This window comes from Bos taurus, chromosome 12, assembly GCF_002263795.3.
Source record: "Bos taurus isolate L1 Dominette 01449 registration number 42190680 breed Hereford chromosome 12, ARS-UCD2.0, whole genome shotgun sequence".
Classification (NCBI taxonomy): Eukaryota; Metazoa; Chordata; class Mammalia; order Artiodactyla; family Bovidae; genus Bos; species Bos taurus.
The window spans coordinates 54,662,885-54,690,516 of record NC_037339.1 but is presented as its reverse complement, the minus strand read 5'-3'; the positions used below and the strand labels follow the sequence as shown (position 1 = coordinate 54,690,516).

At 44.5% G+C, this 27,632-nt stretch overlaps 1 long non-coding RNA gene across 1 annotated transcript; it reads left to right on the top strand.

Moving 5' to 3' along the window:
• The first annotated feature begins 7,205 nt into the window (after window positions 1-7,205).
• LOC132346783 (uncharacterized) lies at window positions 7,206-11,429 on the top strand. The gene is made up of 3 exons (XR_009496735.1): window positions 7,206-7,454; window positions 7,604-7,736; window positions 9,339-11,429. It is a non-coding gene; the product is annotated as an uncharacterized lncRNA (long non-coding RNA).
• Window positions 11,430-27,632: the final 16,203 nt, after the last annotated feature.

The window sequence follows — 27,632 nt, the reverse complement described above, 5'->3', positions numbered from 1 at the left end:
ATACAAGGTTTGCTGTTATTTGCTTTAATATCATCTCTTCTCTCCCCTGATGAATATGCAGCATGGTTTAAAAACTAATAACCATAAAGTCAGGCAGAAAGTTCAAATTCTGTCTCTGCTACTCCTTGAGAGCTATATGAATTTAAGCAGGTAATGTATTTTCGAACCTCAGCTTATTCATTATCAAACAAAATAATAATGAAACCTCAGGGTTGTGAGAATTCAATTTCAATTGACCCTTGAACAACACAGGTTTGAACTGCAGGAGTCCATTCATATTCGGATTTTCTTCAATAAATACAGTACCACTCTCCCCTCCCTTGAATGAATCTGCAGATGCAGAATCCTGGATGCAGAGGGCCCACCTTGGAACTTGAGTATGGAGTACCGATGGCTTTTGATATCCACCTCGGGTCCTGGAATCAATACCCCACAGTAACAAGGGAGGACAGTAGTTTAAACGAGATAAATTAGAAAAAGCCATTTGTCTTGTGCTGGGCTTTAATGAGTGCTCTAATAGATGCTGGCTTCCCTGGTGGCTCAGACAGTAAAGAATGTGCCTGCAGTGTAGGAGACCTGGGTTCAGTCCTTAAATTGGGAAGATCCTCTGGAGAAAGAAATGGCAACCCACTCGAATGTTTTTGCCTGGAGAATCCCGTGGACAGATGATCCTGGTGGGCTACAGTCCATGGGGTCAAAAAGAGTCAGACATGACTGAGTTACTAACACACACTAGAGGATGTTGGTTGTAACATGCTCACTGAAAGTAGATTTAAACAAACTTTTGGTTCAATAGCTTGGAAATTTCTCAGCACTTCTTAAAATAATCTGAAATACCACATGTGTTTGTGTGTGTGTTAGTCATTTAGTCATGTCCTCAGCCACCAGGAAAGCCAAAATACTGCGTAAGGGATCATAAAACTAAGACTGGAATGCGTGCTTGTGTACCTGCTAGGTAGCTTCAGTGTGTCCGACTCTTTGTGACCCCGTGGTCTGTAGCCGGCCAGGCTTCTCTGTCCATGGGATTCTCCAGGCAAGAATACTGGAGTGGGTGGCCATTCCCTTCTTCAGGGCATCTTCCTGATCCATGCCTTGAACCTGAGCCTCGGTTGGAATAACTCCTTCTAAATTAGCAGAGAAGAGGATCCTGGGCACTGTTTCTCACACTTCAGCTTTGCCTGAATCCTGGAATTACTTGGAGTAACCAGGAGTTTTTTACACTCTTGATGCCTGAGTCCCACCTTCATTTAATTGGTTTGGGTTGCAGTCTGGACAACTGAATTTTAAAGTTCTAATGTGCAGCCAAGGCTGAGAACCGATGCCATAGACTCTTCATAAATCATCTGTTCTTAATTAACTTAGACCTATTCTCATCATGTTGGTAGAGGTTTTTAAAGCTTATATATTTCCTTCAAAGATTAGCAGCTTCCTCAGGACCAGAATTATCTCTTTATTTTCTAATTGTTTTTTTAACCTCTGCCTTCTAGCTTTCCTTTCATCTCATTAAGGGCCCAGTTGAATCTCATTCTTCTGTTGACTGATTGGCTATTAAAGATTGAAAACTCTGACAGCAGCTGGAAGCCTCCCTCTTTTAGAGTTTTCTTCCTCAGGTGATAACCTGCTTGGTGAGAACCAGATCCATGAGGTGGGGCACACAGCCATACTGCCATGGCTCCTTCTACAGGCAAATGTTGCAGAAATGGATTCCATTCCCAGCCAAAGCAGTATTTTATCTCTTGTTTTTCCTTTCCTCCCATTTGTTTCAACTTTTACTGAATTAAATAATGATGTGGGCTTCCTTGATGGCTCAGTGGTAAAGAATCACCCTGCCAATTCAGGGGACACAGGTTTGATTCCTGGTCCAGAAGAGCCCATATCCCACTGAGGAACCAAGCCCATCCACTGTTGCTCACTAAGCCCAGCGTACTGAGCTGTGCTTAGAGCCCAGAAACTACAACTGCAGAGCCCACGTGCCACAACTACTGAAGCCCGCTTGCCCTAGAGCCTGTGCTCCACAAGAGAAGCCACTGCAAGGAAAAGCCCATGCACCACAACTAGAGAACAGCCCTGCTCGTCGCAACTAGAGAAAAGACCTCCCAGCAATGAAGACCCAGCACAGTCAAAAGTAAACACGTTAATAAAATTACGTTTAAAATACAATAATGATGCATGTGAAACCATTCTCAGATGTAACCAACTACTTTGATTTTCATTTCAGATGTTTAGGGAAGACGAACAGATAGCAGAAGAGCTCTGGATCTGAAGGCAGGATGTGGGTTTAAGCCCTGTCTACCGCCTATGCTGGACAGTCACTTTGCTTCATTGCCTGCTAAGTCCTTTCAGTCATGTCTGACTCTGCAACGCTGTGGACTGTAGCCTGCCAGGATCCTCTGTCCATGGGGTTCTCCAGCCAAGAGTACTGGAGTGGGTTGCCATGTCCTTCTCTAGGAAATCTTCCCAACCCAGGGATTGAACCCATCTCTCTTTGTGAGGCCTCAATTTCCTAATGCCGGAGCTCAGTAATAATGATATAGGGTTGTTAGGATAATGGGATTAGGGGTCTGAAAAGCACTTTATAAAACATAAAGCATGTTTGAAATATTAATTATTATGATTGTGAAAGGAATAAGTGAAAACCTTAAGCAAATGATTAAATCAATTTTATATAACAATCATTTAGCATCCCTCTTTTAGATTAGAAATAATTTCCCTTAAGCCTTTCCTTGTTTGCCAGAATCAATCAGGTCTCACATCTCTGTCTAAAATTTAACTTGGTTACCATTATTCTGTATAGTCAAAGCTATGATTTTTCCAGTAGTCATGTATGGATCTGAGAGTTGGACCATAAAGAAAGCTGAGTGCTAAAAAACTGATGCATTCAAATTGTGGTGCTGGAGAAGACTCTTGAGAGTTCCTTGGACTGCAAGAGGTTAAAATCAGTCAATCCTAAAGGAAATCAATCCTGAATATTCATTTGAAGGACTGATGCTGAAGCTCCAATATTTGGCCACCAGATGTGGAAAGCCAACTCATTGGAAAAGATCCTGATGCTGGGAAAGATTGAGGGATGGAGAAGGGAGCAATAGAGGATGAGATAGTTGGATGGCATCATTGAGTCAATGGACCTGAGTTTGAGCAAACTCCGGAATATAGTGAAGGACAGGGAAGCCTGGCATGCTGCAGTCCATGGGATCACAAACAGTCAGACACGACTGAGCAACTGAACAACAAACCGTTATTCCAAACATGGTATTTGTCATCTAAACACAAAGCAAGTATGCCATTGTGGAGACATTCCTTTCCCCAGTGAACTCTTGAAGGAAGATATGATGAAAAAGCAAAAGGAAGGAAGCTATTAGGTATTAGCTCATTCATTCATTCTCCAGGTATGTACTAAGAATCTGCCAGCTTCTTGAGAGCCTGCTGGGTGGTAAGGGCCATATGAGGAACTATGGTTGGAGTACCAACCAGGACCAGTGGGGAAACATGATAAATGTTACAACTGAGAAAGATGGCGATCAGTGGCAGGAGATCTCAGAGAGTCAAAATTTATAGAAGCGAAGCTTGCATTGGCCGCCCGAGGTGGGCTGGGCAGGATCGGTGCCTGGGCATGGAGAGCAGGAAGGTCTGGGTGAGAGAGCACGGTTCGTTAGAATAACTGAAAGAAGTTCAGTGTACCTGGAGCATGTGAGAGGGAAGGTGGTGAGAGAAGAGGATGGAAAGACAAACAGGAACCCTAAACCTTGGAACACCTGTCAGAGGATTTGGATTATATCCTGGGGGCACTGGGAAATCATTAAAAGATTTGAAACGAGAGTGATAGCATCAGATTTCTAGGGCTTGTGCTTGTTGGTTTTCCTCTGTTTGTTTGGTTACAGTGTGTAGCAAGCTTTTGAGAGGAGAAAGGAGGAGACTAGATGTGATACTCCATGCGAGAAATGCTTGGATCTAGTCTTGTGTTGTGACAGATGGAATCAGAGAAAGGAAGGGAGCATTCTTTGTAAAACTCCAATCTGATTATATCACTCTCACACTTGAGACTCTTCAAATATTTCCCAGTGTTCTCAGGATAAAATTTCAAAAACTCTTAACATGGCTTATTAAAGGACCCTTCATGTTCTGGATGCCTCTTTCTGCCCTCTTACGCACTGACCCTCTCTGTTCCTTGTACCATTTGAAATATTTGAAAGAGTTTACCCATCTACTGCTCTAAATTCTTTGGACATTGAGGTCGAACACACATAACCTGCCTAGAAACTTCATAGAAGTCATAACTGTTTCACTGAGGAATAAATGTATGACGTGAATGATTTGTATGTATCAATAAGACGTGTAGCTGATCAAACTTGGAGGAGAGAAGAATCCTAAGGATGAAACAAATGTCTGGCTTGAGTCACTGGTTGGTTTAGAGAAACTTTGGAGAGGAGGCAGAGAAGATGGTTCAATCTGACTTACAAGAGTCTAAGGTAGTTGCAATTTATCTAAAAGGAGATGCTAAATAAGCAATTGGATCTAAGTATAAACATATGCCAGATTCTGTGCCAGGCACTTTCACACATATTAGCTCATGTAATTAACTAAAGCCAAATGTAGATTAAAAAAATTAACTATATGATTTAATTTTAAAGTAGGCACTACACTAATTGTGTTAATCCAGGCTATGAGTAGCCCACATCTATTCATCTGCGGAAATGAGCAATTTATCCCTGGAGGAGTTAAGAACTGTCTAACGATTTCAAATAGTTTCATTTCCAAAGTATTTGCATGGCACACTTATGGGAAGACTTAAAAACAAAAACACGTATAGATGGGTGAATGAATAATTTTATTCCCATGGAGGAGTTTTAGCCTGTCCCAGTCTTTGCAATGAGTAATCATGGGGCCCAGCTCATTTTAAATAAGCCCAACAGAGAGAAAAAGGAAAATGCCCAACCACATTCAGCTCAACCAATACTTGGCAACCTGTATTATCCTTGACACCTAGCCCTGTAAGGGTTCCCCCTCCCTACTTTTGGCAAAGTATTAAAAGCTAGACGCTGTGAAATATTTCCTCTACCTAATTTACATATTTTATGCATCTTTGTTGCATCTCTAGGTACAATATTAGCATTCCAGAAAACATTTCCATTACATCCTTCAAACCTTCAGACTGTAAGTTTCCCAGCAATAGAAGTAAGCTATTTTACATATGGTAGTGAATATATCGGAGAAGGCAATGGCACCCCACTCCAGTACTTTTGCCTAGAAAATCCCATGGACGGAGGAGCCTGGTAGGCTACAGTCCATGGGGTCGAGGAGAGTCGGACACGACTGAGCGACTTCACTTTCACTTTTCACTTTCATGCATTGGAGAAGGAAATGGCAACCCACTCCAGTGTTCTTGCCTGGAGAATCCCAGGGACGGGGAAGCCTGGTGGGCTGCTCTATGGGGTCGCACAGAGTCGGACACAACTGAAGCGACTTAGCAGCAGCAGTGAATATATATATCAATCCAATCTCCCCAATTCATCCCACCCTTCTCTTCCCCTCCCCTATGTCCACATGTTCATTCTCTACATCTGTGTCTGTATTTCTGCCCTGAAAATAGGTTCATCTGTACCATCTTTCTAGATTGCACATATATGCATTAATATATGATTTTCTCTTTTATCATATCTCTTTTGTGATATTTGTTTTTCTCTTTCTGAATTATTTTACTCTATGGGAACCTGCTATAAAGCCCAGAGAGCTCAGCTCAGTGCTGTGATGACCTAGATGGGTGGATGAGGGAGAGTGTGGGAAAGAAGTCCAAAAGGGAGAGGGTATACGTGTACATATGGCTGATTCACTTCATTGTACAACAGAAACTAATACAACATTGTATGGCAATTCTACATCAGTAAAATTAAAACAATTAAAAAAAGAACTAAGCTCTTCGCTCCGTAAGGTTTTAAAATAAGGTTTTTCAAAGAATGATCTGAGGCCAGCAAACTAGAATCAACAGGGCTGCTTGCTTAAAAGACGGACTTGGGTCCTTATCTCCAGGTTTACTAAGTCAGCATTTCTCAAGATGGGATCCAGGAATCTACATTTGGAAAAGGTTGCTATCTGTCACACTAAAGTTGGAGAATTTGGATCCGTTAAGTAAGGTAGACAAATCTCACTATACATCTTGCTGTCAGAAATAGCTATGCTATGCCTTCTCATGGAGAAGTAACATACCAGAACAATAGATACATTCAATAAATTTTTGAATTCAACAAAAATTTGAATTCACAAGTGAAAATAAGAGGCTGACTCTTATTTGGACTCCAATAATAGTCCAATAATAATTGGACTCCTTGAAAGAAGATTTTAAAAGATTTTACCCACCTACTGTTGCCACTAAAGTAATTGCTGGAGAACAAATATTTTACACAGAACTACTAAATACCAGGTAAGTGTTCACTGATTACAAAAAAGTAAGCTAATTAAAGGGAGTGCTTTATAATTAAGGTATCTTATTGACAGTAGGGAAGATCCATGTTACAGAGTAACTCCTAGGTTATGAGAATTTTGTTTTTAGATTTTGCTTTCTGTTTTGTGCATATTTGTTTGGTTTTTGATTAGGACTTTTCAAAGAAGTTTTCTAAAAGGAATGGCAGAATTGACTCACTGAATTAAACTCTTAGTTATTGCCCACAAACCTTCATTCAACATCTGTATAATTCTCAGAGAAAGACTGTATGTGTGTGTTTCTATATATATATATATATTATTTTTTTAATACTTAACCTAAATATGGATATTTCAGTGTGTTTAAAATTCTTTTGTTTTCCAAAACAAATAGACTGTTATTTGAGAGATGCTGGACAAATAAAGATATGTGAGACCTGATCTCTGCTTTTCTCTGCATTTTTTAAATTTGAAAAAGAGAAGGAAAAATCAGTTTTGCAAACATTTTCATTCACAAAGCTTAGTCTTTTTTTTTTATTATTCAGACACTGAAAGGTTAATTTTTAAGTACTTTTCTTTGGCAAAGTAAATAGAAAATTCTATTACCCATCAATTAAAGATAGGTAAGAAGTAACAGAGTTTGAACAGAGATGGGGTACATATTATGCATGCAAGGAAAATTAAAACTTGAGATCTTGTAGCGGGATGCACGTGCTTTGATGTACAAAAGAACCATTGTTTGTGTGGGACAAAACCTCCCCAGTATAGAAAGAGATAAAAAGGAGGGAGTTTCTAGCTGATTAAGGTCAACTGAGATCTATGAATAACATAAATGCTATTAATCTAGCACCAAATGAATCACAGGAGTACAGCGGGGCATGGTTATGTGGCAGAGTTCGCGGCAGGAGTGTTTTATGTCACTTTGTATTAGATAATGAGCATATCCATCCAGATTCCTAAATACAATCCAAACTGGTGCAGAAGAAGCCTTAAGGAGCTGGAGAGAACAAATCGAAGAGCTAGATCTGAAGTTCAGAAAGGTAATAGCGATGTTTAAACAGTGCAGCTAGTTGAGATGTTGGCAGGAAACCGTACAATCTCACCCCTCGGAAACGGCATGAGAAAGGATTTCATAGTTGGATGGCGAGCAGCTTTCATGTATAATGTCACCTCCCTCTTTATGTCCTAGTTTAATAGAAGAGATGCAGACAGTAATGCCTTAAAAGACTGGATGCCGGAAAACATGGAATTCTTTTCCTCTAATGACTAATTTAAAATACAAAATGAGCTACTTCTTTCTTCAGGGAAACATTATAAACTCGGTAAGTAAGTATCATTCTTTTTTCAAAGTTGAATCTATCTAAATGTTTGAGAGTCCTTTTATCTAAGTCTTATTGAAATATATATTTATTTTAAATATGTTTGTTTATGTATTGATTTACATTCCAGATCCATTTTTTCTTATTTTTTGCTCTTTATTGGAGTAGGTTGATTTACAATATTGTGTTAGTTTCAGTTGTACAGGAAAGTGAATCAACCATATATATACCTACGTTCACTCTTTTCTAGATTCTCTCCCTATATAAGTCATCACGGGCTTCCCAGGTGGCACTGGTGGTAAAGAATCTGCCTGCAATACAGGAGACATGGGTTCGATCCCTAGGTCAGGAAGATCCCCTGGAGTAGAGCATGGCAACCCACTCCAGTATTCTTGCCTGCAGAATCCCCACAGACAGAGGAGCCTGGCAGGCTACAGTTCATAGGGTTGCACACAGTTGGACATGACTGAAGTGACTTAGCACTCACACACACACATGCATCTATAAGGCAGAGAAAGTTAACAGTTGCCAGCAGCCCCAAGAACCTAAGAGAGCAGCACAGGACTTCTCCCTCAGCCTCTGGAGGAAGCCAACCCTGCTGACAGCTTGATTTCAGATTTCCTGGCCTTCAATTGTCGAGAGAATGAATTTCTTAATACAATGTGGTCCTTTGTGATGGTAACCCTAAGAAACTTAGTGATGCACAGAATTCATGCAAATGTCAAAACCCAGACTACAGTACCAATGAGCAGCTGGAGGAAACAAAAATGTGCAGTTTTTAACAAAATCCTCGATAAAGGGACCAAAGAATGAAGGTGGGCTCACCATCAGAAGGGATTTTTGAGATCATCTAGTGTCATCCTGGAGCTTCCCTTGTGGCTCAGCTGGTAAAGAATCTGCCTGCAATGTGGGAGACCGGGGTTCAGTCCCTGGGTTGGGAAGACCCCCTGGAGAAGGGAAAGGCTACCCATTCCAGTAGTCTCATCTGGAAAATTTCATGGACAGAGGAGCCTGGTGGGCTACCATCCATGGGGTCGCAAAGAGCCGGACATGACTGAACGACTAACACACACACAGTGTCCTCCTATTCATTTCACAGCTGAAGAAACCGAAGGAATCTATCCTTGGCTTCCTTTCTCCTTTGTCTCAAGTGAGATACAGATGGTCTGTTCTCACCCGGGCCGGAAATCTCTGTCTGGCTGAAACCCCAGATGATTCATCTGGATTCCCAGAGAGTGAGAAGTTCTCACCAGTAAGATGGTAGCTATAAAATGCATTTACTCTAGAGTACCACCCTGTAGGTGTTCTGTGCTTAGTCACTGAGTCATGTCCAATTCTTGCAACCCCGTGGACTGTAGCCCACGGAGATTTCTCTAGGCAAGAATACTGGACTGGGTTGCAAGGCTTCCTCCAGGGATTGAACTCAGGCCTCCCACATTGCAGGCAGATTCTTTACCACCTAGCCACCAGGGAAGCCCAGGTCACAATGGCAGAAGCTGGAAATATGAACCCCTGTCTTTTAAAACACATCCGCAATCCCAAATATGAGACCTGTTATGTTGAAGCTGTAAGTAAAATCAAACAAGTATATTTTTGTTTCCTCAGGTTAAAACCAATGGCTCAGAACAAGGCAGAAGAAAGGGAAACTGTGGACTATTTCTATCTGTGGCATTTAAAACAAGGGCAGGATGTTGCTACCTGGCTGATAGCTGACCAACTGTATAAAACCAGAAAAGAAGGACAACACACACACATTATTTAATGATGCTGAAGGACTATAAAGGCAGTGAAAAGCTTGAGAAGGTCAAGATCCTTGGCAGAAGGAAAGTTAATTGAGGGGCTGGAGAGAAAGTAGCTGCTGAGATGCAGAGAAATTGAGCTCAACCAGTGAGACCAACAGCTTCCCTGTTAGCTCAGTTGGTAAAGAATCTGCCTGCAATGCAGGAGACCCCGGTTTGATTCCTGGGTCAGGAAGATCCACTGGCGAAGGGATAGGCTACCCACTCCAGTATTCTTGGGCTTCCCTTGTGGTTCAACTGGTAAAGAATCCATCCACAATGCACGAGACCTGGGTTCTATCCCTGGGTTGAGAAGATTCCCTGGAGGAGGAAACAGCTACTCACTCTAGTATTCTGGCCTGGAGAATTCCATTGACTGTATAGTCCATGGAGTCGCAAAGAGTCAGACATGACTGAGTGACTTTCGCATACATACAGTGAGACCAGCAAGCAGTCTCTTGCATCAGGATCATCAGGAGACAAAGATGCAAGAAGCTAAGATCCTAGATGGCTTCCCTGGTGTCTCAGCGGTAACAAATCTGCCTGCAATGCAGGAGACCTGAGTTTGATCCCTGGGTTGGGAAGATGCTCTGGAGGAGGGCATGCCAACCCACTCCAGTACTCTTGCCTGGAAAATCCCATGGACAGAGGAGCCTTGTGGGCTACAGTTCATAGGGTTGCATAGAGTCAGACACCACTGAATCGACTTAGCACACACACACATGCAAGATCCTAGAGAGAAGGGAAGCTCAGGAAAATAAGCCACTTTTGCTCTCGAGTTATTCATCCATTTGTCTATGGTACAGGCCAAGAGATGGGGAAGCAAATCCAAAAAGTGCTTTTTCTGCTAAGCAGCTGAAACACTGAGGAGGGCTACTGGTGGCCTCACTGTGCTGGGAGATTAAAAAAAAAAAAAAAGTATAGCAGCTGCCAATGTGGAGATGCTCAGGCAGTCATTTCAGGGTTTCATGTGAGATGTCCTATACTTTTGAAGTAAAAGCAAATCTCAAGTAAAGAAGCCATAAAGATCGAAACTTGGGCTCAAATCAGCTTGTCCCCTAATTGGACTAATGGGATCTGCTCCTCTAACTGCCTTCCAGAAGTTAAAGAAATTCTCTGGAGAAAGAGAATATCTTCGAGACCTTCTGCAGTTTTTCATACATGAGCTCCAGGCTTCCCTGGAAGATGGTCAGATACACTTGAGAGAGAGGACTGCTGCTGCTGCTGCTGCTGCTGCTGCTGCTAAGTCGCTTCAGTCGTGTCCGACTCTGTGCGACCCCATAGATGGCAGCCCACCAGGCTCCTCCGTCCCTGGGATTCTCCAGGCAAGAACACTGGAGCGGGTTGCCATTTCCTTCTCCAATGCATGAAAGTGAAAAGTGAAAGTGAAGTCACTCAGTCATGTCCGAATCTTCATGACCCCATGGACTGCAGCCCACCAGGCTCCTCCATCCATGGGATTTTCCAGGCAAGAGTACTGGAGTGGGGTGCCATTGCCTTCTCTGAGAGAGAGGTCTAGGAGGTAAAAAATCCATCATGGAACCAGACCCAGTTGCGATTCAGATATCAAAGTAATCAGGCTCAAACTTTAAGACCTGAGCAGATGTCCACCTTCCTTCACCACAGACAAGTCCTAAAGGATCACAGACAAACTTTTAGTGAGTGAAACTAGAATGGACCTGGCTAAGCATCTTGGTGACTCAGAAACAGGCTTTTCCTCTGAAGACAGTAGTTCTGTATGGAGTGGCCTTGAGAGAAGAGGATGGAATACTGACCATTGCCCCAGAGACTCAGTCCTTTATCCCTGAGGGGTTATTCACATGAAGCCAGTATTTCCCAAAATGCCTGGAGCCCTGAATTAGGACACAGCACTAGAATTTTTAAATAGTAAAGCTGAACTGATTGAAAGGATAGGAGAGGATGGTGGGCAAGTGAAGAACAGGAGCTCAGAATAGCAAGGATGAGTTTCCTGTGAGTGGCAGTGAGGCTCAAACCTTGACACAGGCTGTGAGAAGAAAGAAAATGAAGTTCCCCTGGACTTCGCTGGCAGTCCAGTGGTTAAGAATCTGCACTTCCAATGCAGGGGGCACAGGTTCAACTCCTGGTCAGGAAACCAAGATTCCACATCCCATGCCGTATGGCCAAAAACTAAATAAATAATAAACAGAATCAAAAATGAAAATGAGTTCCTGCATAGAATTAATTATTATCCCTTTATTTTTATTCATCAGAAGCTGGGAGAAAGTGGGAAAAGGGGCTTTGAGAATTTTAGTTCCCCTTTCTGTCTCATACTGCCCCCACACTCGTGAAGTTGCAAATTAAAGAATTAATAAAATTAGGACAAATCTCTCCACTACCTGTGTGTGTGCTAAGGCGCTTCAGTCATATCCAACTCTTTGGGACCCTGTGAACTATAGCCTGCCAGGCTCCTCTGTCCATGGGATTCTCCAGGCAAGAATACTGGAGTGGGTTGCCATGCCCTCCTCCAGGGGATCTTCCTGACTCAGGGATCAAACCTGTGTCTCTTACATCTCCTGCGTTGGCAGGCAGGTTCTTTACCACTAGTACCACCTGGGGAGCCTCCATTACCTAACTCAGTATAATTGCTTTGTTCTTTTCTGTCTTGTTTCTTCTTCTTGAGTTCTTTCCTTGCATATTGCATTTTATCCTCTCTCCTTAAGATGCCCAAAAAGCTATGCGGCTACCCCAAACTTACCCCATAGTCCTGGCACAGGGTTAGCCCTAAGGAACACTTCTGGGACCACAACAAGAAGGTGGAAAAGTAAGTGAGGGGGCACTGACTTCTCCCACTTGCAGCATCAGGCAAGCTCAGAATGGAGGCGAGGCTCTGGTGCTGACCAGTGCCCACCTGGGAGGGCGCCACCGGCTCCATGGCACCAGGACACTTAACAGGCTCTGCTCTGGTCCCATCTGTGCTCTGGGGTCTGCAGGCTTTAAACCAAGGACAGGGGTTTTGCCTTCTCTTTCCCTTCTGGCTCAGCTGGTAAAGAATCCACCAATGCAGGAGATGCAAGAGACAAGGGTTCAATGACTGGGTGAGGAAGATCCCCTGGAGCAGGAAATGGCAACCCACTCCAGTATTCTTGCCTGGAAAATTCCATGAGCAGAGGAGCCTGCTGGGCTATAGTCCATGGGGTCGCAAAGAGTCGGCCACGACTGAGGGCACGCACACACTCACAATCCCTTCCCGTAATGACTCTTAGTGGTGAAGCAGTTAAGGCAGGATTCCTCCTCTTGGCTGGAACTTCGCATTTTTTGTTGGCACTGTCTCATCCCCGGAGACAATAGCAGATTGTGTGCGGTGTTCTCAGAGGGATCTTGTCCTGGCAGGCAGGCTTCCAGTCAACATGCTTAACATCCTCTGCAGAGACCGTGCCTTGTTCCAACCTGACTTTCAAGTGTCTTTTATAAAGACAATCGTTCCAATCACAACGGGCAACCGCATGAGGAACTTGCACAAAACTGAAAGCAAAAATCCTCCTAAGAGAGTCTCACGGAGGAGCAGAGAAAAGGAGGATGCTCAAAAGAGGAGCGGAGGCAACCTCCACTGAAATCCTGGGACCCAGATGCTCCTGACACCCTGTCTGTCCCCGGATTAGAAAAAGCCCTTCCCTTCCTCATACCTCTGACCCAGTTCGCAGTCCTAAAACGGCTTGCTCTTGGGTAATCTTAACCACAGCCATCACCCAGGTGAGGGGCTTTCCTGGCAGGAAGGTGAAGAATTTCAAGCCATGCAGAACTTCCGACCAGGGCCCGAGGGTCTGGGTCCCCAACCAGCAGCCACACCCTGAAACCACAAACCCTCCTCCACTGTCCCCTCACCCCTCCCAGAGCCAGAGGTGGTGGGGAGCACCATGCAGATAACCTCCAGGAAAGACTGCCTCAGGGGACAAGAAATCTGAACTAAGAGAAACAACCGTAGAGTCACAGTTCATAAAGCACAAAGTATTCTGGACTTCCATGTCTCAAAAATTGATGTGGAAGACAGATTTTAAAGATAAGATGGGGAGGGAGGTGGGAGGGGGGTTCAGGATGGGGGACACATTTACACCCATGGCTGATTCATGTCAATGTATGGCAAAAACCACTACAATATTGTAAAGTAATTAGCTTCCAATTAAAATAAATTAATTAATTTAAAAAATAATAAAGATAAGGAGACAAATTCATCAAGGTTAAGCAGCTCACTAGAGGTCACATGGCTTGCAAATGACCCAACTGGTTATAAACATGAACTTTCTGGGGGAGAAAAGACAAATCAATCATGCAGAAAAATTCCAGATAATTTATGGAGATGCTCAAGGGAGGTGGAAGAGAACCACCCACTCCATATGTGTGGGCAGTACATGGTGACAGCCTTCCCGGAGGATGGCATGGGCGCATGGGGGTAACTGCACTGTGGAGAAACTGACAAAGCCTCAGCCACTAGCTGGTCAAGGTCAATGTCAACTGAGATATGTCATGTAGACAGTACGTACCTTTTTTTGGTGGGGGAAGGGGAGGAGAGAAGCAGGGTCCTTCATAAGGGTCTAGTAGATATAATGGAGATGGAGGTGAAGTCCTAGGCCTAGGCCTAGGAAAAGGCAGAGGTGAGGCAGAGGCCTCCGGAGCAGAGGCCAGGCCTCCCTGACTCCCCCCAGAAAGCCCTCTGCTACCTCAGATTCCTCACTCCAGCCTCCCCCTGCCTCTGGGAACACAGAGCAGCAAGAACTGCCATGCAGGACCCTCCAGGGTCCCCACTTAGAGCAGAGCACAGGATCCAGGATGCTCCCTCCCCACTGTGGGAGATCAGGGGGAACTCGGTGTCCCACTCTCCACCAGGATGAAGTGGGGAAGCTCTCTGTCCTCCAGAAGAGAATAAACTCTTGTTCTCTGTGATGGGGGGAGAGAGAGTGGGGCTTGGCCTCTAAGCAGAACCTAGAAAGAGGCCAGAGGTGGTGCCCCCAGAGGAGATTCTCAGATGCCACTTTCACACTTGCAGTGTCTCCACTTTCCCTTCCCATTGACTCTAGGGAGCAGCTCAGAGTCTGGGCCAGAGAGACTGATGGGAAGAGGGGATCTGCTCCAAAGACATCTGTGGATTTCAGAGTGGGAGTTTCCCCGACACCAAATTCACCTCTGTATACACAGGGCAGTAGTCATGTATGGATGTGAGAACTGGATCATAAAGAAGGCTGAGCACTGAAGAATTGATGTTTTTGAATTGTGGTGTTGGAGAAGACTCTTGAGAGTCCCTTGGACTGCAAGGATACCACACTAGTCAATCCTAAAGGAAATCAACCCTGAACATTCATTGGAAGGGCTGATGCTAGAGCTCCAATACTTTGGCCACCTGATGCTAAGAGCCGACTCATTAGAATAAGACCTTGATGCTGGGAAAGATTGAAGGCAGGAGGAAAAGGGGACAACAGAGGATGAGATGGTTGGATGGCATCACTGACTCAATTGATATGAGTTTGAGCAAGCTCCGGGAGATGGTGAAGGACAGGGAAGCATGGTGTGCTGCCGTTCATGGGGTCACAAAGAGTCAGACATGACTGAGTGACTGAACAACAACATACCTACCCAGGGCAGCACCCTGGTGGCAGGGGAGCAGCTTCAAAGGGACTAGAAAGAGTAGCCACCCTTGGGGCTAAAGAACTGGATGGGGCCAGCCAGTTCTGGGAGGCTGGGCAGTATGTACCCTTGATTGGATGTGACGAGAGTGGCACTTTACCTCTGCGGTCTGCCTCCCAAAAACCCATCACCCCAGTCTAATCATGAGAAAAACAGACAAATTCCAACTGAGGGACATTCTACAAACACTTGACCAGCACTCTACAAAACTGTCGAGGTCAGCAAAGACAAGGAAAGTCTAAGAAACCATCTCAGCCTAGAGGAGCCTAAGGAGACACGATGATTAAAGTTACTGTGATGTTCTTGATGGAATCTAGATGGAAAAGGTCATGAGGTGAAAGCTACAGAAATCTGAAGAAATTGTGGATTTTGACGTTGTGGTACACATGTAGAATGGAATGAAAAAGAATACGTTTGGGTCAGTTCTAATGAGGTAGATGAACCCAGAGCCTATCATAGACTTAAGTAAGTCAGAAAGAGAAAAACATATATTAACACACATATATGGAATCTAGATAGATGGTGCTGATGAACCTATTTGCAGGGCAGCAACGGAGATACAGATATAAAGAACAGACTTATGGACATGGGCATGTGGAAGGAGAAGGTGGAACAAATGGAGAGGAGCATGGAAGCATATACACTACCATATGTAAAATAAATAGCCAATGGGAATTTGCCGTATGATTCAGGGAACTCAAACTGGGGCTCTGTAACAACTTAGAGGGGTGGGAAGGGGTGGGAGGTGGGAGAAAGGTTCAAAAGGGAGGGGACATATGCATACCTGTGACTGATTCATGTTGATGTATGGCAGAAACTTATACAATATTGTAAAGCAATTATCCTTCAATTAAAAATAAATACATTAAAATAAATAAATAAATATAAATGATGGACTTTAACTGATAATGTACCAACAGTGGTGCATGAACTGTAACAAATATACCATACAAATATAAGATGTTAGTAACAGGAGAAACTGTGTGCCCAGGATACAAGAATGAATGCTTGGTAGTGTCTTCTCAATTTTTCTGTAAATCTAAAACTGTCCAAAAATTAAAATTTCATTTGACTAAAATGCCCAACATCTCTGCATAACCTCTTTCTATAATAACACACAATTCTGTGTCTTATTAAGCAAGCATTTTCTTGGTATGTAACTCAGTTGATTAAGTCTAGCTCTCTGACCAGACACTCGATTCTGAGAAGGCAGGGATCATGCCTGTTTGCTGCTGCTGCTGCTAAGTTGCCTCAGTTGTGTCTGACTCTGTGCGACCCCATAGATGGCAGCCCACCAGGCTCCCCCATCCCTGGGATTCTCCAGGCAAGAACACTGGAGTGGGTTGTCATTTCCTTCTCCAATGCATGAAAGTGAAAAGTGAAAGTGAAGTCTCTCAGTCGTGTCCAACTCTTAGAAACCCCATGGACTGCAGCCTACCAGGCTCCTCCATCCATGGGATTTTCCAGGCAAGAGTACTGGAGTGGGGTGCCATTTCCTTCTCCACATGCCTGTTTACTGGGCATCAGATCTCTGCAACTTGGCACAGTGCCTAGCACATAATAGGAGTTCAATAATGCTAAATGAATTATACTAGTATTATACTAGGGTATTTAGAGCAGCTTTATCTAAACACATTAAATTCAAACATTCAAGCCCAGGTCAGGAAGAATGCTAAAATATTTAAAATATCAAAATAAGAAAATAGGATCCCAGTAATTTCATTTAAGATGTTAATTTTGATGATAAGAGATTAACATGGACATATAAGGACAAAGTACAAACTGTATGATCCAGCAGTGTGACTCCTGGGCATACATACGGAAAAGATGAAAACTCTAATTCGAAAAGACACACGTACCCCAGTGTTAATAGCAGCACTGTTCATCATAGCCAACACAGGAAAGCAACTCAAGTGCCATTGACAGATGATTGGTTTAGGATGTGGTGGATATATTTATACAATGGAATATTAGTCATAAAAATGAATGAAATATTGCCATTTGCAGCAACATGGATGGACCTAGAGAATATCACACTAAGTAAACCAGAAAGACAAATATGATATCACTTACATGTGGAATCTAAATAATACAAATGAAATTATATATAAAACAGAAATAGACTCACAGAAATAGAAAACAAATCTGTTGATTACCAAAGGAAAAAGGATTGGCAGGGGGAAGGGATAAACCAGGAGGATGTGATTAAAAAACACAAATTACTGTACACAAAGTAGATACACAACAAGGATTTACCATAGAGCATAAGGAACTATATTCAGTACCTTGTGATAACCTATAATGGAAAATAATCTGAAAAAAAAAATATATATATATATATAACTGAATCACTTTGCTATATGTATGAAACTAATACAATATTGTGAACCAACTCTGTTTCAATAAAAACAAAAACCTTTTTTAAAAGAACAAAGAACAAACTAGAGCAAGGTTACAAACATGAGTTGGGAGCTACCTTACAAAGAAGAGGAATCAGAGTCAACAAATTCAATATAAGTACGAACAACGCGGTGTCACATTAAAAGCCAGTATTATCAGTGTGTACTCACAGAAATACAGCATTGGTAGGTCTGAAAGTTATCCTCTCACTTTCTTAGCTTCTTGACATTATCCAAAATTCTGTGTACACTTTGAATTTCCCTTCAGGAAGAAGACAAAACATTTAAATGTTTAAAAATAGATAATTACCCCTTAAGGAAAAGTTAAAAGTTGAGAAAAATTAGCCAGGAAAGTAAAGAGCTAACAAGTGATCAATAATAACTACTTAATGTGTAACGAATGTTTGTAAAGAGAGACCTGAATACTTTTGTGGCTTCACAGAAAACTAGACAAAAGATAAATGAGCTTAAACTGCCATAAACTTTTATCATCAGGAACTTTCTCTCTTATCCCCTGGATAGTTTTAAAATTAGAATGGTCAGCCACTACTTGGTTGCCACGGCCCTACCAAGAAAGGAGGGTGGCCTTCGTGAATGTCATATCAATCTATGACTCTATTATTTGACTCTGTGGGGAATCTACACGTAAATAAAATAATGGTCACAAGGCTTTCTCCCACCACCAACCAGTCCACCTGGGTAGAAACCAATTCTGTTCTGTTCACCTCTCTCCTTAGCACCTAACTTAGCATCTAGTTGTTGGTGCTCAAATCAAGATTTGTTGAACAAGCACATTAGTAAGTAAATCAACCTTGAATCATGAAAAAGACAGCCAGTTATATTCTGCTTTTTTAGATTTATGAGAACTCAAAGTAGAAGAACGGAGCAAAAAATGTTGTCATCGTTGATTTCTGAACTAAAGAAACTGAAGTAGATATTCTAAAGGGAAAAGGCATTAACACAGTATCTGACCCATTATAGACACTGTGCTGCTGTGTGCTGGGCTTAGTCCCTCAGTCATGTCCCACCCTCTGCAACCCTATGGACTTTAGCCTGCCAGGCTTCTCTATCTATGGCGATTCTCTAGGAAAGAATACTGGAGTGGGTTGCCATGCCCTCCTCCAGAGGATCTTCCCAACCCAAGGATCAAACCCAGGTCTCCCACATCGTGGGAAGATTCTTTACCGTCTGAGCCACTGTGGCATATGTAACTCACAAACCCATCTCCCACGCTCTTCTTACAAAGTGACATTGACATGCCTCTGACATTCCCTTTCCTTGAACACAGACATACCTTATAACTATCCTAAATGTTACAAAAATGATGTAGTGTGATTTCTGAGGGTAAGTTATAGAAGGCTTTCTCTCTCTCTCTTAGAATACTTACCTTCGAAACCCAGCCACCATGTTGCGAAGAAGCCCAGGCCACATGGAAAGGCTACGTGTGGTGACCCACTGTCAAGCACTAGACATGTAAACAAATGAACCTTCGGACAATTCCAGCCCCCAGCCTCTGAGCCTTCCCGTGGGGCCCCCAGTCATTAAGAACCCATTTCTCCTATGCTATGCCTAAAATTTGGACTCATCAAAATTGTAAAAGATAATATATGATTATTTTTACTTTAAACCATTGAGTTTCAGGTAATTTTCAACATAGCAATAGATAACTAATAGAGTTGTAACTAAATGTTAAAATGGTTTAATTGGCTTAAATATCTCCAGCTGAAAAAATTTGCTGAATATCTACTCCTATATGTCTGGCACAGTTTTAGGGGCTAGGAATGTGTGTGTGTTAGTTGCTCAGTCGTGTCTGACTCTTTGCAACTACATGGACCCCCCCAGGCTCCTCTGTCCATGGCGTTCTCCAGGCAAGAATACGGGAGTGGGTTGCCATGCCATCCTGCAGGGGATCATCCCATCCCAGGGATCGAAGCCGGGTCTCCCACGTTTCGGGCAGATTCTTTACGATCTGAGCCACCAGAGAAGCCCAGAGGCTAGTAATATACACACTTGAATCAATGCCCTCCCTTCTACTAGCTTCCTTTAAGGGGAATAAACACTAAACAGTTAATTTCAGAATAATACAATCTAACTTTTTTATTACACTGGTGAGTCCTTCTGTAACTCAGCAGGACCCTATGAGGCCTTCCCGGAATAGACCCTCCCACCCATGATCTCCGGCTGCCTTTTGTCTGTAGAAAAACTTTACTCATATAACAAACTTAATCAGAGAAGTTAGAAAATGCAGAACAAAAGGAAAATAGTCAAGCAAGACAAAATGATAATAATTTAGCCATTAAACAAACTCAAGGACCTTTAGTTCCTCCTCAAGGGCTTCCCTAGTGGCTCAGTTGGTAAAGAATCTGCCTGCAATGCAGGAGACCTGGGTCTGACCCCTGAGTCAGGAAGATCCCCTGAAGAAGGGAATGAGAACCATCTCCAGTATTCTTGCCTGGGGAAATCCCATGGGCAGAGGAGCCTGGCGGGCTACAGTCCATGGGGTCACAAAGAGTCGGACACAACTGTGCATCTTTCACTTTCAAGGTCTCTAGATAATATTCTGAGCCATGTCCTTTGAGCTGTTTTCATATACTAAAGCCCCCACCAGGTGGAAGAAATTAACTGTATGTTGTCCACAAGCACATAGACCCCAGACCAGCTGGAACCAGTAGGTTGATGATGGTGACTCCCAATTACCTCACTGCCAACCAATCAAAAGAATGTCCATGAGCTGATAACATACCCCAAACCCCCTTCCTCACCCTATCTTTAAAAAACCTTTCCCTGAACGCCTTTGGGAGAGTTCAAGTCTTTTAAGCACTAGCTACTCTGGACTCCATGCTTGGCAGTAAAGCTATTTTGGGAACTTCCGTAGCAGTCTAGTGGTTAAGTCTCTTTGCGCCCAATGCAGGGTGCACTGGTTCAATCCCTGGATGGAGAAGATCCCACATGCCACTTGGCGTGGCCAAAAAAAAGTTTTTTAATAATAGTATTTTTTTCTATTTCACCCAAAGCTCTGTCTCCAAGATTTGAACCCACACCGGTATACAGAGGTCAAATTTTAGCAACAATTGCTGGCTCAGGCTTGGATCCTGAAATAGGGAGCTGGCGACCCCTGTGAGCACCTCTTAAAACTCATTGACATGTGGTCTCCTGGCTTTTCTTGCCATGGTGGGACAGAAAAGTACCTAAAGAGGAGGCAGAGGTTTTATTTTCAGTGGACAGATGCTCCTGAGCAGAGAAAGTGATACAGAATGAAGGTTGGCATTTGTAACACACCCCGGGCTTGATTTTGAGTCCCTCTGAGAGAGGAGTCAATTGAAAAATGGACTTAAGTTCCTGAAGGAGCTTGCGAAATCCTCCGAGGGGTCAGGGCTGTTTCAGGGCGGCCAGATGTTAAAAACATCAAGCCCTGTGTTACCGTATCAGTTATTTCTCATTGAACAAATGTATTCATGGCCTCGAGTATTTATTATGATAAAATATATGTAACATAAAATTTGCCATTTTAACCATTTTTAAGTGTGCAGTTCAATGGCATTACGTCTGTTTACAATATCATATAACCATCACCACCATTTGCCTCCAGAACTTTTTTATCATCCCAAACTGCAACTCCATCCCATCTGCACCCCCTGGCTGTGGTAACTTCTATTCTACTTTCTGTCTCTGCTAACTTTACTATTCTAGATGTTGTTTCACAAACTTGGCATCCCAGAGATATCCAAAATGGGCACCGTACATGAAGGTACAGGGAGAGACCCAAGAAGCAGGCAGCCCACCCCAGGTGGGTAGGTAGCAGTTTTCTCAAGCAAGGGAACTTACGAGGCTTGTCTTCAGCAGCCACAAGATGGGTATCTGTCCACACTAGGCAAGCATCTTAACAGTTTATACAGAAGCCTTAAGGGGGCTCAGTTATGTGTGCATCCAGACAGTGTCAGCAATACACTGCTCCCTCTCTGGCCTGTGTCCTTGAAAATGGCTCCCAGCGTGGGAACAGCAGGTGAAATGTACATTCACGGGACTCGGGCGGAAGGAGGGGAAGAGCCTCCCCCGTTCGGATTCAGCTCAAGGGTGAACCAGCGATCACACCACCCCCATGACCAGCTCTTACAATTTTACACGTCCTCTTTCCCGCCCCCCACAATTTTTACCTGAGCGGTCATCAAGGGGTTTTACTAATTTGGTGACTCTCTGCTGCACTGGAATCAGTAACAGTATAGGCAGGTGCAGGAGAAAACACAGGTTTAGATAATGATTCCCAAAATAAGTAACATGCTTTCCTATTAAAAGTCTCATCAGGACTTCTCTGGCAGTCCCGTGATTCAGACTTCGCCTTTCAATGCAGGAGGTGGGGCTGGTTCGATCCCTGGTCAGAGAGCCAAGATCTCACATGCCTCGAGGCCAAAAAAAAAAAAAAAAACCATAAAACAGAAGCAATATTGTAACAAATTCAATGAAGGCTTTTTTGAAAAAAAGGCTCATCATCCAAACTACTGGTTTTTTAAGTCCCCTAGGCCAGGTTTCCGCTCATTTGGAACATTCACGTGTGCTCTCGCGTGACTTAATAAAGATGACACATTAGCAGACTCCTCAGGTGTGAACACACAACAGTCTGTTTGGATCCTGACACAGGTGCCTCCTCCAGGGCTGTATAATGTCCAAGTCCATCCTGTTTGGGAGGACAGCTTTTCTCATTAGAGATTACAGAATTCAGTAATGACAGGCTTTGCCAGCTCTCATTTAAGTCTTGCTCCAGGCCAGCAGAAGGGACAAAGACTGTGGCCAAATGATCGTACTCATGGTAAACAAAACATGCTCATCTGGCCTCGAGGAGAGGGAGGCTGGCAGTGTTTGTTACTATGGGGTGGGTTCTGTCCTGTACCCAGGGAAAACCCAGGGAGCGTCAGCCCAACATCCCAGGTGGAAGCCACAGCCAAAGATTTGTGCCAAGTAACCACTGAGTCCCTTTGGGAGTGACCCAATAAATACCCAGGTGTGGATGGCACAGCCAGTTAGTGCCACACCTGTCACTGTCCTCTGATGTGACAGAATGATTGCAAGGTTCCAGTGATATTCATCCTCTATTCCTCATACAATTAGGTTGGTTATTTTTATAGCATGATTGTTCTATCCCCAAAATAGGGGTGCCCAGGGGCTCAAATGCCTTTTACCTGGATGACTGACATGAATGCCCCAAATCTGTGTAGCTACCCATGGCGCTGGTGGTGGTATTTTTAGGACTCTGTTGGTCAGCCATCTGATGGGCTGCCTGTGTAGTTTGACTGACAGAAAGTGAATACCCAGACACAGTGATTAGCATGTGTCACAGGCCGGGTGTCCAGATCAGCATGGCTAATATCAGACAAATTAAGCATGCTGGTTCCAGCTTGTTCTTCCCTTACGTGCTTTACTGCTTTCCCAACCCCTTCCTGGAAGGGTGATACCCACCATCCTGACCAGCGAGAGGGGGCAGCTGCCCACATACCCAATAGATGGATCAATTCCTTTGCCAGGCGTACAAGTGGGCCCCCTGTAGAAAGGTATTTCCATCCTTGATCCATTCCATGACCAAACACCATAAGAGGAGCAGAAGTCTAATGCTGAAAAGACAGATCAGTAACTTGTACGGGAAGGTCTTCCACTTCTATAAGAATTACACTTGTGTGGGCTTCCCTGGTGGCTCGGGGGTAAAAAAAATCTGCCTGCCAATGCAGGAGTCACAGGTTCAATCCCTGGTCTGGGAGGATCCCACAAGCCATGGATCAACTAATCCCATGGGCCACAACTACTGAGCCTGTGCTATAGAGCCCAGGATCCACAACTACTGAGCCCTTTTGCCACAAATACTGAAATCCGTGTGCCCTAGAGCCTGTGCTCCGAAACAAGAGAGAAGCCACTGCAGTGAGAAATCTGTGCACTGCAACAAAGAGTAGCTCCCACTCACCCCAGCTACAGCAAAGCCTGCGCAGCAACGAAGACACAGCACAGCCAAAAATAAAATTAAGTCTATATGATATATATGTGTGTGTGTGTGTGTGTGTGTGTAAGGCAGCACTGTGAGGGGATGCACCGGAGGTGGGGAGGCCAGAGGAGGTCCCCACCTTCTCTCAGTGGTGCAATGTGCCATTCCAGCATCTCAGCAGGTCCTGTTTGCAGCAAGACAACAGGATCCCAGTAAAGACTGAGTGCTTCCCCCTCACCTGAGGGTGCAAAGTAACCCATCCATCCCAGTGGGACATCCCATCGAACATTCTGGTGGATTAACGCCTTTCCCAGCACGATGGGACATAATGTTCTCAGCATATAGACAGTGATCCACGGTAAGAATCAGAAGAGTGGTTTTTTCTTTGAAGGAGGTGGAACCACTTCAACGTCATGTTCTTTTACCCAATCTTTCCTATCATGACTTTTGAAATGTGACCCTTGATCATCATCAATTTGATAAGGGGATTCGTACATGGTGGGTTTCCAGGTGGCTCAGTGGTAAAGCATCTGCCTGCCAATGAAACAGCCTCAGAAGTTTCAATCCCTGGGTTGGGAAGAACCCCTGGAGAAGGGCATGGCAACCCACTCCAGTATTCTTGTCTGGAGAATCCCACTGATAGAGACTGGTGGGCTACAGTCCATGGGGTTGCAAAGAGTTGGACACGACTGAGCAGCTAAGCACACAGCACAGCACAGCGTCTTATGAGCCAGGGCAAGGAAGAGCATAAGCGTGTCTTTCCACACATTCTGACCCCCAAGGACTTGTTCACGATCATCTGTCCCTTGGCTTCCCACTGTCCTAGCCACAGGGTTAATCCCTTTAAAACAGCCCAGCTCTCAGTGCCAAGGGCTAGGACCAGGACTCCCGAGTGGAGTGAGCACCACCCAGACCACTCAGTTCAGCCCATGGGCTGCTGTGGTTCATTCCTGTTTCCATCCAGATGGTGTCACTGTTGGGCTAATAGAGTGCAGTCCATGGAAGACGGATTGCCCGTCTTCACACACCAGACATCAGCAGGAGCTTCCCCCACCCCCATGGGCTGCAGGGGAATGGGGGGTGAGCATCTGGAGAATGCCCATCCAACACAGGGCCTAGGAGCACCCCCAATTTCTACAGACAATGGGCTGGCCGACAGGGCACTCTTGTACTACAAAGTGTTAGTTGCTCAGTTGTGTCCGACTCTGCAACCCCACAGACTGTAGCCTGCCAGGCTCCTCTGTCCATGGGATTCTCCAGGCAACAATATTGGAGTGGGTTGCCATGCCCTCCTCCTGGGGATCTTCCCAACCCACGGATCGAACCCAGGTCTCCTGCACTGCAGGCAGATTCTTTACCATCCTAGCCACTAGGGAAGCATGCTACAAAGGGGCGTGTCAGTCAGTCAGTGTGGGAGCTTGAGCCACGAGAGAGAAGGGGCAACAGAACATATTTTAACCCACACCTTGAGAGCCGCAGTGTCAGCCAGAGCTGTCACCTTGAGTTTATTTCTAGGGGGTCAGGGAATAGTGACCTCAACATGAGGTCTTCTGTGGCTCCAGTGGCCCTCAGATGGAGGTGAGCTTGGCCTCCATCCTAAACCCCGGGTGCGGGGGGTACCCACCCTGACTAGGACTGTATCCCTGAGGCCTCTGATGGAGCAGGTGGGGCATCAGAGATGGTCAGGGCAGGTGGATAGGTCTGCACTGTCCAGCTTTTCACAGGAGACCAGCGCAGCATTTCAGGTGGGTCCTGGCAGCCATGAGGTCAAACATTTGCTTTCAGGTTATTAATCCTTTTACCAGATCCTCAACAGCTGTTTGGGATAGCTTTTAAAGCTCCCTTTCTGTCTTCAGTTTTTCCAAAGCCCCTACCTGTTCCCAGGATATCAGTTTCCCCCAGATCAGCAGTGGGTCACCCCCATGTCGTAAATGTCTGGCCCACCACGGGGTTCGACATGGGTATCAGCGTCCCATGCCAGGGCTGGCTGTATTTCAGTCTCGGTTCCTGCAGGGAATGTGGTCCAATGGGGGCCTTCCGAGACAGGGGCTGGTTGGTCTATCTCACCACCCGCTCCCTAAGAAGCAGTGGCACCTGCTCTGTAAGATTCCCAGGGTCAGGCATGCCCAGCAAGGCCCCCCTTCATTAGGCCAAGCCTCCCCACAGGCTAGACTAATCCAGCCTGTAAGGGAGTGAGAACAGAGGACGAACCCCACCCCCCAGGGCACTCCAGGGGCACCGGGCGTGGGGTGATGTCCCTCATTTTCCCTGCCTCCTGGTGGGTCATAAAAGTGCCACTACTCCCTGGTCGTTGTTCAGTCACTACTGAACTCTTTGAACTCCTTGTGACCCCATGGATGCCAGTCTTTCCTGTCCATCACTATTTCCTGGAGTTTGTTCAAACTCATGTCCATTGAGTCAGTGACGCCATCCAACCATCTCATCCTCTGTCGTCCCCTTCTCCTCCTGCCTGCAATCTTTCCCAGCATCAGGGTCTTTTCAAATGAGTCAGCTCTTCGCAACAGGTGGCCAAAGTATTGGAGCTTTAGCTTCAGTCCTTCCAAAGAACATTCAGGGTGGATTTCCTGTAGGATTGACTGGTTTGATCTCCTTGCTGTCCAAGGGACTCTCAAGAGTCTACTCCAGCACCACAGTTCAAAAGCAGCTAAGCCTTCTTTGCGGTCCAACTCTCACATCCATACATGACTAGTGGAAAAACCATAGCTTTGACTATACAGATCTTTGTTAGCAAAGTAAATGTCTCTGATTTTTAATATGCTGTCTAGGTTTGTCATAGCTTTTCTTCCAAGGAGCAAATGTCTCTTAATTTCATGGCTTTCATCACTGTGATTTTGGAGTGCAGTGATTTTGGAGCCCAAGAAAATAAAGTTTGTCACTGTTTCCCCATCTATTTGCCATGAAGTGATGGGATTGGATATCAAGAACCTCAGATATGCAGATGACACCACCCTTATGGCAGAAAGTGAAGAGGAATTAAAAAGCCTCTTGATAAAAGTGAAGAAGAGAGTGAAAAAGTTGGCTTAAAGCTCAACATTCAGAAAACTAAGATCATGGCATCTGGTCCCATCATTTCATACAAAATAGATGGGGAAACAGTGGAAACAGTGTCAGACTTTATTTTGGAGGGCTCCAAAATCACTGCAGATGGTGATTGCAGCCATGAAATTAAAAGACGCTTACTCCTTGGAAGGAAAGTTATGACTAACCTAGCTGCATTGGAGAAGGAAATGGCAACCCACTCCAGTGTTCTTGCCCAGAGACTCCCAGGGACAGGGGAGCCTGGTGGGCTGCTGTCTATGGGGTTGCACAGAGTCGGACACGCATGAAGCGACTTAGCAGCAGCAGCAGCAGCAGATAGCATATTTAAAAGCAGAGACATTACTTTGTCAACAAAGGTCCGTCTAGTCAAGGCTATGGTTTTTCCAGTAGTCATGTATGGATGTGAGAGTTGGACTATAAAGAAAGCTTAGTGCCAAAGAATTGATGCTTTTGAAATGTGGTGTTGGAGAAGACTCTTGAGAGTCCCTTGGACTGCAAGAAGATCCAACCAGTCCATCCTAAAGGAGATCAGTCCTGGGTGTTCATTGGAAGGACTGATGCTGAAGCTGAAACTCCAGTACTTTGGCCACCTCATGCAAAGAGTTGACTCATTGGAAAAGACATTAATGCTGAGAAGGATTGGGGGCAGGAGGAGAAGGGGATGGAAGAGGATGAGATGGCTGGATGGCATCACCGACTTGATGGACATGGCTTTGGGTAGACTCCAGGAGTTGGTGATGGACAGGGAGGCCTGGCATGCTGCAATTCATGGGGTCGCAAAGAGTCGGACACGACTGAGCGACTGAACTGAACTGAACTGAACCGATGGGATCGGATGCCATGATTTTCATTTTTTGAATGCTGAGTTTTAAGTCAGTTTTTTCACTCTCCTTTTTTACCCTCATCAAGAGGGTGTATACTCAGAAATGGAATAGTACCACATGGACAATTACAGAGACGCCTTTATCAGAGTCTGTCTCAAACTCTCCTGCATTTCCAATCCATGCTCAAAGCTTCCCAAGCAAAACCCCAGCCTGGGATCCATCTGCCTTCACTGTCC